The sequence below is a fragment of the Gobio gobio genome, assembly GCF_949357685.1.
Source record: "Gobio gobio genome assembly, chromosome: 5".
In the NCBI taxonomy this organism is placed as follows: Eukaryota; Metazoa; Chordata; class Actinopteri; order Cypriniformes; family Gobionidae; genus Gobio; species Gobio gobio.
Window position 1 is genome coordinate 47,267,060 of NC_137101.1, and position 11,641 is coordinate 47,278,700.

Here is an 11,641-nt window from a genome sequence, read left to right on the forward strand (position 1 = left end):
AAATCGACTATAATTATGTGTTTTTATAGTATAATATGCAAAGTACAATTTTCTATAAGAAAAAAATATGGAAATCTATTTTTTTTTTTTTTTAAATTCTATATTTTGTTATTTTCTCTGACATTTAAGAGTAACATAGGCCTACAAAGACTCTTTTAGGTCTAAAACTGTTTGGATAGTTGTTAATACAGCGTTCCCACAGCTTGGTTAACTTCAAATTCAAGAACCTTTCAAGGACTTTACTTTTGGCCATATGACAGAGGTCTGATATTCTATTTGTCATATTTCTGTTTTGCATAAAACTGAAGAATATTCAGTACATCCTATACTGTATTCTAAAATGATCTGATTTTAACTTTTGCATGGATTTTATTGAGCTTAGGCTCATGTAACCAGTAGACATGTGCCGGTAAACGGTAATACGATATACCGCAATAATGAATATGCACAATATAGTTATCGTGGGCACTTCAAAATACCGTGAATAATTATTTATTACGAATTATTCAGATTTTTAGAATGAATTTTAAGAATACTTAACCCGTCAACCGTTTAAAATGAACAACACGTCAAAGAGGAACGCGCACTGATGTAAATAGACCGTTCATGACCCGAGCACATGGCGGAATGAGGAGACTTGTGCTGAAGTGCACATTCATTCTTTGACAGCAGAGGGCGCTGACGCAACAGCAGAAATACAGCCGTTTCCCCAGTAATCACATAACCTAATACATAATACTTAAAGACTTAAGGCTATTCATTTTCAAACTTGCATTTTATATTTTAATCTGGACTAAATTACACGCCCTAGATATTGTTTGAATATGTTCTGACTGTTGTTCAATCACACACTTTACAAGGCTCCAGTATTTAACATTAGTTCCTTCATTAACAAACTGACAATGAAAAATACTTCTAAAGCATGTATTAATCTATGTTAAATGTACATTTCAGCTTACCTATTGTTCTTTATAATTCTTTTGCTCTTTAATCTGTTTTAAATATTTGTTTAATTTATACATTTTTGTGTATTGCTTTATTGTATTTAAATGTTTGGTTCTTTTGTTATAAGAAAGTGATTTAACCTGTTATAGTATGACAACACTTTTTTTGCAACTTATTTCAATATCGTGATAATACCGTATACCGTGATAAAAGCTTCAGCAATTAATCGCAACATGAAAATTTGATACCGGCACATGCCTAGTAACCAGTCTATTTTTGCAATATTTCACGGTGTGTCTGTGAAACGCTGAGGTACCGTAGTGGTTTTGTGCGAGCGTGAACATCATGGCAACGTACAAAACACAAAGTACCTCACACGGGAAACACTTAACGTAACACGTAAATGCAAGTAACACACGTAAATCAAACATAGTCCATGAAGTGTTGGCGAAATAACACATTATCGGACCGGAGAGAATAATATGGAATTTCTTTCACAAAATAAATTCAAGCATTTTTAAGGACCTGTATGTATGTTTATTTTCAGTCATGTCGTTGTACACAGCCCTCTCTTTCTGCACAAGGGAAAGATGATCTTGTTGCTTCTTTACTGCTTCAGACTTTCTATCATCTGGGAGGTTTGCACTTCATATCAGCTGCTCGTTATTGCTTTGGCACTGCCAGCAGAGATCTGTGCGCGGCCAGCCACCAGGGTTGCCAGGTTTTCACAACAAAACCCACATAATTGCAACTCAAAACTTGCCCAAAACAAGCCCAAACTGGGCTTCTCCAGTAAAATTCGCATTCCCGGGGGTAAATATCACATAATTGGGGTCGCTTCAACCCGCGGACATGAAAAACAGCCCACGGCAACAGTGTTGAAGTAGCCCAACTGCGGACTTGGCAACACTGAGCCACGCTTCCCTTGGAGCAAAAGAACAAATGTAGCGGCCCTTTGGCGTCGAAGAATGAGGCAGAGAGTTTCTGACGGGTGCTCTTGTTTTATTTTTTACTCAGATGCAATAAACTTCATGGCTGAAGTGTTCATGGTCTCAATTCTTTGTTGCAAATTATCTCTCTTTGCACCATAACAATAGCATCACAGCACATGGCACCGTAAAACTACAAGAAAACAAAATAACAAAAGAAACAAACATTTAAAGTAAAAATTCATAAACAAACTTAACCAACATTCACTACACATTTAACATTGTTCAAATTAATCAAATCTTACCAAAGAAATACATGAAACAAACTTAACATACCTCGCTCTGCTTGCCAAAGGGACACAAAAGTTTGAACCATTTTTCCCCGAGTTGATGTTAGCTCGAGAACAAACGTGCACTGCCATTGCTTAGTTTCCTGTTTACTTATACACGTTAGTGCTCCCTCTAGTGGTAGCGCAAAGCGAAGCAAATTAAAGGGGAAGGTCATTACACTCCCACCAAATCATGTTACAATAAACACAAACCCAAACATGATTTTAAATTCCAAAACCCTTTTCAACAAAAAAAAAATTACATAACACAAATAAAAATAAATATATAAATCCTTGTGCTAACCTTTGTTTAATGCAAGAGAATCGCCTGCACTAATGAATCATTCACTCTCAAGTAGAACTACTAGTTTTTGAATTGGTCGCTCAATGACTGAAGATTTAGAGTGATGCCCTAACTTAGACTTTAGTTTTCGTTCTCCTGTTTGAACTTTAACTCGCCGTACTAAGCCATGGCTGCCTTGAATGACCTCAACAACTCGACCTAACTGCCAGTGATTCCTTGGCAACATGTCATCTTTGATGATGACTATGTCATTCACCTTGAGATTACGTCGGGGTACATGCCACTTCTGTCGTGTGGAAATATTCAGGAGATACTCTCTTTTCCATCGACTCCAGAACTGTTCGATTAAGTACTGGACTCTACGCCACCTTTTTGTGGCATACATGTCTTCCTTCACAAATTTTCCAGGAGGAGGAAGAGCGGCCTTGGATTTCATTAAGATAAGATGGTTTGGTGTTAAGGGTTCCAGTGACTTAGGGTCGTTTATTCCATCTACAGTTAATGGTCGACTATTAACAACAGCCATCGCTTCATAAAACAATGTTCGAAGGGAGGAGTCATCAAGTCTGCCTGGGCATTGAGAAAGTGTAGCATTCAGTACATTTCGCACAGTCCTAATTTGGCGTTCCCAGACACCACCCGAGTGACTAGCTGACGCAGCGTTGAAGATGAACTCACACTGATTTTCAGAAAGAAATGATTCCAGTCTCTTAACCTCACATTCTTTAAGAGCTTCACGAAGCTCATTTCTCGCTCCCACAAAATTTGTACCACAATCACAGTAAAGTTGACGTACAGCTCCACGGAGGCTGATGAAACACCTTAGAGCATTAATGAACATGTCTGTCGACAGATCCTCCAGCATTTCGATATGGACAGCTCGTGAAGAAAGGCAAGTGAACAGAAGACCATACCTTTTACACTCCTTTCGACTCTTCTTTATGATAAATGGACCAAAGCAGTCCATACCAGTGTAACAGAAAGGAGCAGAAGCTTCAGTGCGTTCTTTTGGAAGCTCAGCCATTTGCTGCTCCTCTACTGGCCGTCTGAGCTTTCTACATTGCACACATTTGTAGATCAACTTAGCTATGGATTTACTGCCGCCGATAACCCAAAATCCATTTGCTCTGAGCTCCATGAGTGTTTGATAGCTTCCTTGATGACAAATTTTGGCATGGTAGTGTGTCAAAATGAGTTTAGTGACATGGCTATCTTTTGGCAAAATGACTGGATACTTGACCTCTTCACTGAGAGAAGACTGGTTCAACCTTCCTCCAACACGAAGAAGACCTCCCTTCAACACCGGATTGAGATTGAAAAGCGAATTTGATCTCTGAAGAATGTGTCCTCCCTGAATTTCTCGGAACTCTTGGGGAAAAGCCTGTTGTTGAATGAGCTTAATGACAACCTCAGATGCCCTTTCATATTCTTCCACAGTCACAACGCCCTTAAGACCTTTATGTCTTGTGGCTAGCCTTTTTATTCTAGCAATGACATTAATGAGGGTTCTCCAGGAAGAAAATTGACTGAATCGTTCAAGAAAGTCCGCATTAACACCTCCTTTGGTCGCAAAGGCTTGAACTAGTCTGACCTCAGGGTCTCCTACAAGTAGAGTATTTGAAGGGTTAGGAGTTGGACAAACATCTTGTTTCCACAGGAATGTGGGTGCTGACAGCCAGTTTGTTGAGGATATATCTGAGACAAGAAGACCTCTAGAGACGTGATCCGCAGGATTTTCAGCTGTATTAACATAATACCACCGGCTTGGACTTGTGGTTTCCCTGATTAGCTGGACACGATTTGCAACAAACACATGAAATCTTCTGGCTTCATTGTTAACATATGCTAGTACAACCTGTGAGTCAGTCCAAAAGAACTCTTGATCGATCTTCATTTCCAGTTCAGCCTTTAACATAACACTCATTCTGGCAGAAACTACGGCAGCGGACAATTCCAATCTCGGAATACTTTTGATCTTTGTTGGTGCAACTCGAGCTTTCGCCATTACAAGACTACAGTATACTTCGTCTTTATCATTCTTGAATCGAAGATAAGAACATGCACCATACCCTACATTGCTAGCATCCGAGAAATGGTGCAGTTCTGTCCAGATGATGTTACTAAAAGATGGTGGATGATAGCATCGTTGTATGCTGAAATCTTTCAAGTCCTGAAAACTACCTTTCCACTCCTCCCACCGTAGGAATAAGTCATCAGGAAGAGGATCATCCCATCCAACATTTCTACGGCACAGCTCCTGTAAAATACATTTTCCTTTCAGAAGACAAGGCGCGACAAACCCAATAGGGTCGAACAGAGAAGCAACAATGGACAGAATACCCCGACGTGTTGAAGGCTGGTCTTTCAGTTTGATATCAAAACTAAATGTGTCATCTTTCGTAGACCACTGAATTCCAAGAACATATCCTGTTACTTCAGGATTCAGGTGAAGCGGTTCGTTAGTCATTGCCCACTCTGAAGAATCCACACAATGTAGAACTTCTTTCTCATTTGAATTAAACTTATGAAGGCGTAACCCTCCATGCTTGCACAAGGTTTGAGCCTTGGCAATTAACTCTTTCGCTTCCTGGATCAGTGGGACTGAAATCAAGCCGTCATCAACATAGAAGTTCTTCTTCACGAATGACGAAGCTGTGGGATACTCAGATTTATACTGTTGAAAATGTCCATTTTCTTTATGTTTGATGTTATCACTAAGAATGCGTATAAAACGGACATCTTCCTGGGACACATATTTGTCCTCATAACTCCTTTCATTGAAGTCTGACTCCAACACCTTTAAGACATCATTAGCTGATGGAACTGACATTTCTTTCGCAGAGACTCGATGCACGAAACTTTGACTTCCTTGTCTGTCCAGATGGGGATTACAAAGGCCTATGATGCTCCAACCCAGCTCTGTTTTCTGTGCAAAAGGCTCGTTTTCATTGCCGATGATGACCTCTAAGGGAGCCAACGCTGAAGGACAATCATAGCCAATCAACAATCCTATATCACAGCTCTGAAGTGGTGACAACTCATTGGCTATGTGCTTGAGGTGAGGCCATTGCAATGCAGTTTTTCTGGTTGGAATATAAGCTTTATCCACAGGAATGAAGTCACATGTATAGGCTTGCTGAACTTTGATGCATTTTCCCCCTTGGAATCCTCGAACTTGCAGCCCACTAACCTTCTTACTTGCCGTGACTGTATCTGTGGTCGTCATAGTACTAAGTCTCAGCTTCACTGCTTGACTGCTTACTTGGAGCTCATCAAGAAAATCTTTAAAAATAAAAGTTGTGTCACTCTGTGTATCCAGTAAAGCATAAGTAAGTATCTCATTATGTGGCTCCTCAACTGTTGAAATAAAGACCGGAACAATGCTCGAGGTAGCAGACTCGCGTTGTGTTACTGCATGAGACATAACCCTTTGAACTTCTTGACTTGTGTGGACTGTTGTAGGAGTGAAATCCATTCTTGATACCTTCAGAGACCCTTTGTCTTCATGCAAACAGGTAGGATGGCGCAAGCCACATGTGCCACAAATATGTCGTCTTTTGCAGTCCTTAGAAATATGGCCCTTTCTGAGACATCCAAAACAAAGATGGTTCTCACGAATAAAAGACCTTTTGTCATCCATGGGCTTTTCTGCAAAGGTCGGACATTTAACAATGCTGTGAGCTTCGCTCTTACAAACAGAACATGTTATCTTGAATTCTAGCCTTGGTGAATCTTTAACTTGAACCTTTGTGTTGAAGGCTTTGGCTCTTTTGGGAAATCTCTCATCTGGAACCTTGAAACTCATTAGAAGTGGAGAGGTGAAAGGACAGCAAGCCATCTTGGACTCTTTCTGCAAGAACTCTGCAAATCGCTTAAAGCCTGGAAACTCACCAGTCGCGTCCAGCACTTCGACCACAATTTTGTTCCATTTGCGTACAATCCACTCTGGTAATTTCTTGAGTAGTTTGTAATTTTCCTCACAGTCATTCAAAATAGCCAAACCTTTAACATATGGAATAGCTTCAACACAGCCTTGTAGAAAGTCAGTGAACTCTCGTAAAGAAAGAGGATCATTTACTCCCACCTTAGGCCACCGCATGAGTTTTTCTCGAAAAGCTCTCTGAACAATGAATGGATTTCCATACCTCTCCTCAAGGACCTTCCAGGCACCCTGATATGCATCTGCAGAATTTCTGTAAAAGAAACCTTCCACAGCTTTACGAGCTTCTCCAGCAACATAGGTTTTCAAGTAGAACATCTTCTCACTTGATGGAATTAACTTATGGTCAATAAGTGCTGTAAAAGACATTTTCCAATCAATGAACTTCAAGGGATCCCCAGTGAAAGTCGTTGGCTCTGGAACAGGTAATCGACTTATGCTTAGGGAGTTTGCTAACACTTGAGCTAAGTTCTCAGTCTCTTGAGTTGTCTTTACCTTATGAAGCACTTGTTGAGAATGGAATGACTTTACCTCAGAATTCAGCTGGGATTTATTATCGGCCTCTCCCCATTCAGCCTGAGTTGCATCTCCTCTCTCCTCCTCATCTTCAAGATCGCTCTCACAATTATTGTAGGCATTGACTCGAGCTGCGGCTACCTTAACTTCCTTTTTTGCTTGTAGCACCTTCAACTTTGTCCTTTCTGCCTCAAGTCTTAGGTGCATCTCTTTTCCCTTCTGTTTCACCTCTGCTTGCATTCTTGCTTCGTTCAGCTCCCAGTCTTTCTCCATCTTAAGTAATCGGGCCTGCTGATCGTGAATTTCTTGCATAGCCTTTACTTGCTCTACTTTTGCTGCGAGGTCTGCTTCTGCATCAGCTCGCTTACTGGAAGCTTTGGAGGAGGATTCTGATGTCGTTAATAGGCAATCTGAAGTCTGTGATAATGCTGAGGTTATAGTATCTGTATTGGTGTAACCAAAGATAGATTCATACTCGTCTTTATTTAATATCTGCCTTACTCTTTCTTTCACGACTTCCCTTTTATGGATTTCATCAACAGTTTCTATTCGTTTGCTCACCAAATCACTGATTTCTGCAGTCAAAGTGGCACATACATCTACTCTTTTGACAATCTCAGGCGTTGTAGTCTGATTACGCAGTAAGGGAGCATAATGCTGGGTAACTATATCGTGTCTACTTTGAATGTCCTTTAAAATTTGTTCAAGCTCTTCACCTGTGCATAAAGCTTTCAGTTTAGACCTAGTTTCCTTAGCTGTCTGCTTCCAGAAGTCATAAGCCTTGTTAAAAGCGTTCTCATGCTTCTTTGCCTCCTGTTTATGCATTTCTAGGCCTTTCTCTGTACGATTTCTTTTTCGAGAACTTGATCTTGATCTAACCGGTTGCATTCCTGCAGAAATGTTTAAATCTTTATCAGGAACTGGTTTTTGACTTGCCTGTGCTACCGCTTGTTCAACGGTGTCTTCCATTTTGTCTGTCTACAAACTTAGAGCAATAATTTACTCATATCAGACATCTATATTGACACTCAAATAATTTAGCAAACAGGAACAGTCAAATCGTATATGCAACACAATTATAAATTGACATTCAACCCTTTACACTTATTTTGTTAGGCATCCCACAAAATATAAACCCAGCATTAACTATGGCAGTCAATACTTGTAAGACGAATACTCAAAATCCATAACTTCCACTTCATCAATAATCACCCTTCATTTATAAACTTACTACAAAATCTGTTTTTTTTTTTTGTTTTGTTTTTTGCAAGCCACAAAATCTCAAAAAGTTTCACTAAAAATCACAATTTTTTTTTTTTTTCCATGAGTCCGTAACAACAATGTTCGTTTGCAATTACCTTCAGTCTTTCGTGAATAAAAGCATTCCAAGTTGACTGTGTAATGTTGTAGTCCTTACGTGGAAACAGTCTCTTGCTGTTGCGACGCACACGACAGTGAATCGATGAAGGCTTTGTTTGCAGCGTCGGACCCCACTCATGCGAAGAAACAGCAGCCACGCGATGCAAACGCCATGTGAAGCATCGAGTTTTACTGTAGCGGCCCTTTGGCGTCGAAGAATGAGGCAGAGAGTTTCTGACGGGTGCTCTTGTTTTATTTTTTACTCAGATGCAATAAACTTCATGGCTGAAGTGTTCATGGTCTCAATTCTTTGTTGCAAATTATCTCTCTTTGCACCATAACAATAGCATCACAGCACATGGCACCGTAAAACTACAAGAAAACAAAATAACAAAAGAAACAAACATTTAAAGTAAAAATTCATAAACAAACTTAACCAACATTCACTACACATTTAACATTGTTCAAATTAATCAAATCTTACCAAAGAAATACATGAAACAAACTTAACATACCTCGCTCTGCTTGCCAAAGGGACACAAAAGTTTGAACCATTTTTCCCCGAGTTGATGTTAGCTCGAGAACAAACGTGCACTGCCATTGCTTAGTTTCCTGTTTACTTATACACGTTAGTGCTCCCTCTAGTGGTAGCGCAAAGCGAAGCAAATTAAAGGGGAAGGTCATTACAACAAATAACAAAAGAAACACGCCTCTGCTGCATGCTAGAATCTCCGAAAAACAAGCCAATTTCTACCTCAAAGTGTACGCTTTTAAATATACCAATTCTGCGATCTCAAACACGGAGAGGCTTCTTCGTGATCTCAACTAACAGATTCTGCAAAAAAGCGAAAATCACCAATTTTGAAAAAAAAAAAAAAAGCTTCTTTCTCATTTTGCTCGAAAGTTGTGCTGCCGACTTATGTCACTGGTTCCCGTGATGGGTCACAATTTTGAAAATGTATTCCATCTTACAGACACCATTTAATTCTCGTTGGAGGTCCAAACCCTGGGGAGAACACCCGGCGGGTGATGCGGGCAGTGGCCTCCTATAGTGTTGAGGAGGAGTTCAGTTTGAAGAGGAAGAAAGGGAAGAACCACTGCAAAACATGACTATTTTGAAGGTCATAAAAAGTCAGTTCAATATATCAATGACTCCAAAACAACCATTACTACCAGTACTTTTTACACCATTGCTGCATTTCATTTTACAGAGGCAGTGATAACGTCCAATCGTGGAATCCATCAGGCAAAAGTGGAGGACATTGTGGCAGACACACTAAAGCATGCTCCAGCAAGGTGTCAGAATATAAGCTTAATAACTGCAGTTTTCTGTAAATAAAGTTATTATTATATTCAAATTGTTTTATTATATTTATTCTTAAATATTCAATTTTGTATTTTACAGTGAAAGTGTTTTTAGTAATATTCCATATTTTTTTTAATACTTTTATTCTGTAATAATATCTGTAATCTACGGTGACAGTTTTTTGTCATGCCATGAGATATTAATTCATGGGAACGTAATATTAACTTGTGGGAATGTGATTATATGTCGTGGCCATGAGATCCTTATATTGTGGCCAATGGCCTTGCAATGTGAAGTCGTGTCCTCGTGTCGTACGGTTTTAATGCGTTAACAAACTTGTATGACCATAGCAACCTATGATTATCAGAAATGGATATTATTAATAAATTAATCTTTTATTTTGAATTAAGAATGTGAACATAATTTGCAGAATTAAGAAATATTATATTAACCAATATTATACTATTATATTATATTGTGCATGATGTTGACTATAGACAGCATTCAAAAAGTTTATCATCAATAAATATTAAAAGATTATGTAAGAACATTTTAATCTCTCACCCCACAGTCTTTTAAATACTTTTACTTATCATTTATTTTATTAAAAAGGTCCCATGACATGAAAATTGCACTTTGAGTTTTTTTTTTTTACATTAGTTTTTCTCAATTGTTTACACACAAATACTGGTACTTGAGACACAATGGCCACAGCATGTAACTCAAGCACCAAACCCCCTGAACCAATTCTGCTATATTGTTTATTCACAAGTATGTCCAATTTAGCTTCAAATATGTATACAAGGGTGCAATTGGTGGCAAATGTGGGTGTTGTCACAGTTCGCAGGTTCCCCTGTTCATGCTGACTGTGTTGTCAGTGGCTGAATCTGAAATCAACCCCTATACCCTTAAATGAGGCACTACTTGAGGGAACAGTCATTTGTAGTGGTGTCCGAAACCATAGTGGACATTATTGAGTGCACTCATTCAATCCCACATTGCACCTCAATAACGAGTGTACAGCCGATGTACACGCAACGGCTGTCCGACTTCACGCAGTCGTTTTCATTCACTCCTTCAAGTGAACTATATTAGTGGACTAAAGTAGGGGCAATTCAATAGATACAATTTATTTTCACTCCCTCATTGAGACTGTTACAGTTATTTTGAACACAAACTATTGGCAAAAGTGAATTCCCCTTTTATGAGGCTTTCTTATTGTATAAAAAACTACGGCGAGCCACTTACAAGCATGAAGGGGTTTGGTTGTGTTTTGATTGTTTATTTTTGAAGTGTAATAAAAAGCCCATTAACCTCTGCATCCTTGAGTCCTTCATCCCTTGCCTCACCTGACAAGAAGTAACATTACAAATATAATTTGTTTTATACATACAATCTATACTAAGACTCTACGACATTTGTCAGTGATAGTGATTTGTCACATATATAATTTGAACATATATAATATGTGGAATAGAGATATATGTCAATATATGGTATTTCTGAAAGCTGTGCATTTATGATTTTACTCTATATGAGCATATTAGGATATTTCATATATGAGACATATATTATACATACATAAACATATACTGTATAATATATGGGATACATTTATATGTAAAAATATGGAATTGTTCCAATTTCTAATAGGTTTCATATGTTTTTACTTTATATATCGCATATATTGATATTTCATACACATATTTATTATATTTCCGTATGGGTAGTGTCAGAACCGTCTGGATGGGACAATGAACATAAATACTGTGACATTAGTTGTGAGTCTACATGGAATATTAAGTAATAAGAAGTACATCATTAAGAAAAAAAATGGTTATATTGCTTTAATTTTAATTATTTTGTAACTCTTAATGTGAACTGTATTATTAACTTACCATTGTGTTATTAAATGTATTTCATCAATACTTTGAAAATCAGAATTTTTGTCATCTTATTTTTATTAATATATTTTATGAACATAAATGTTTGCACTTCTGTGGTTTTAGGCTC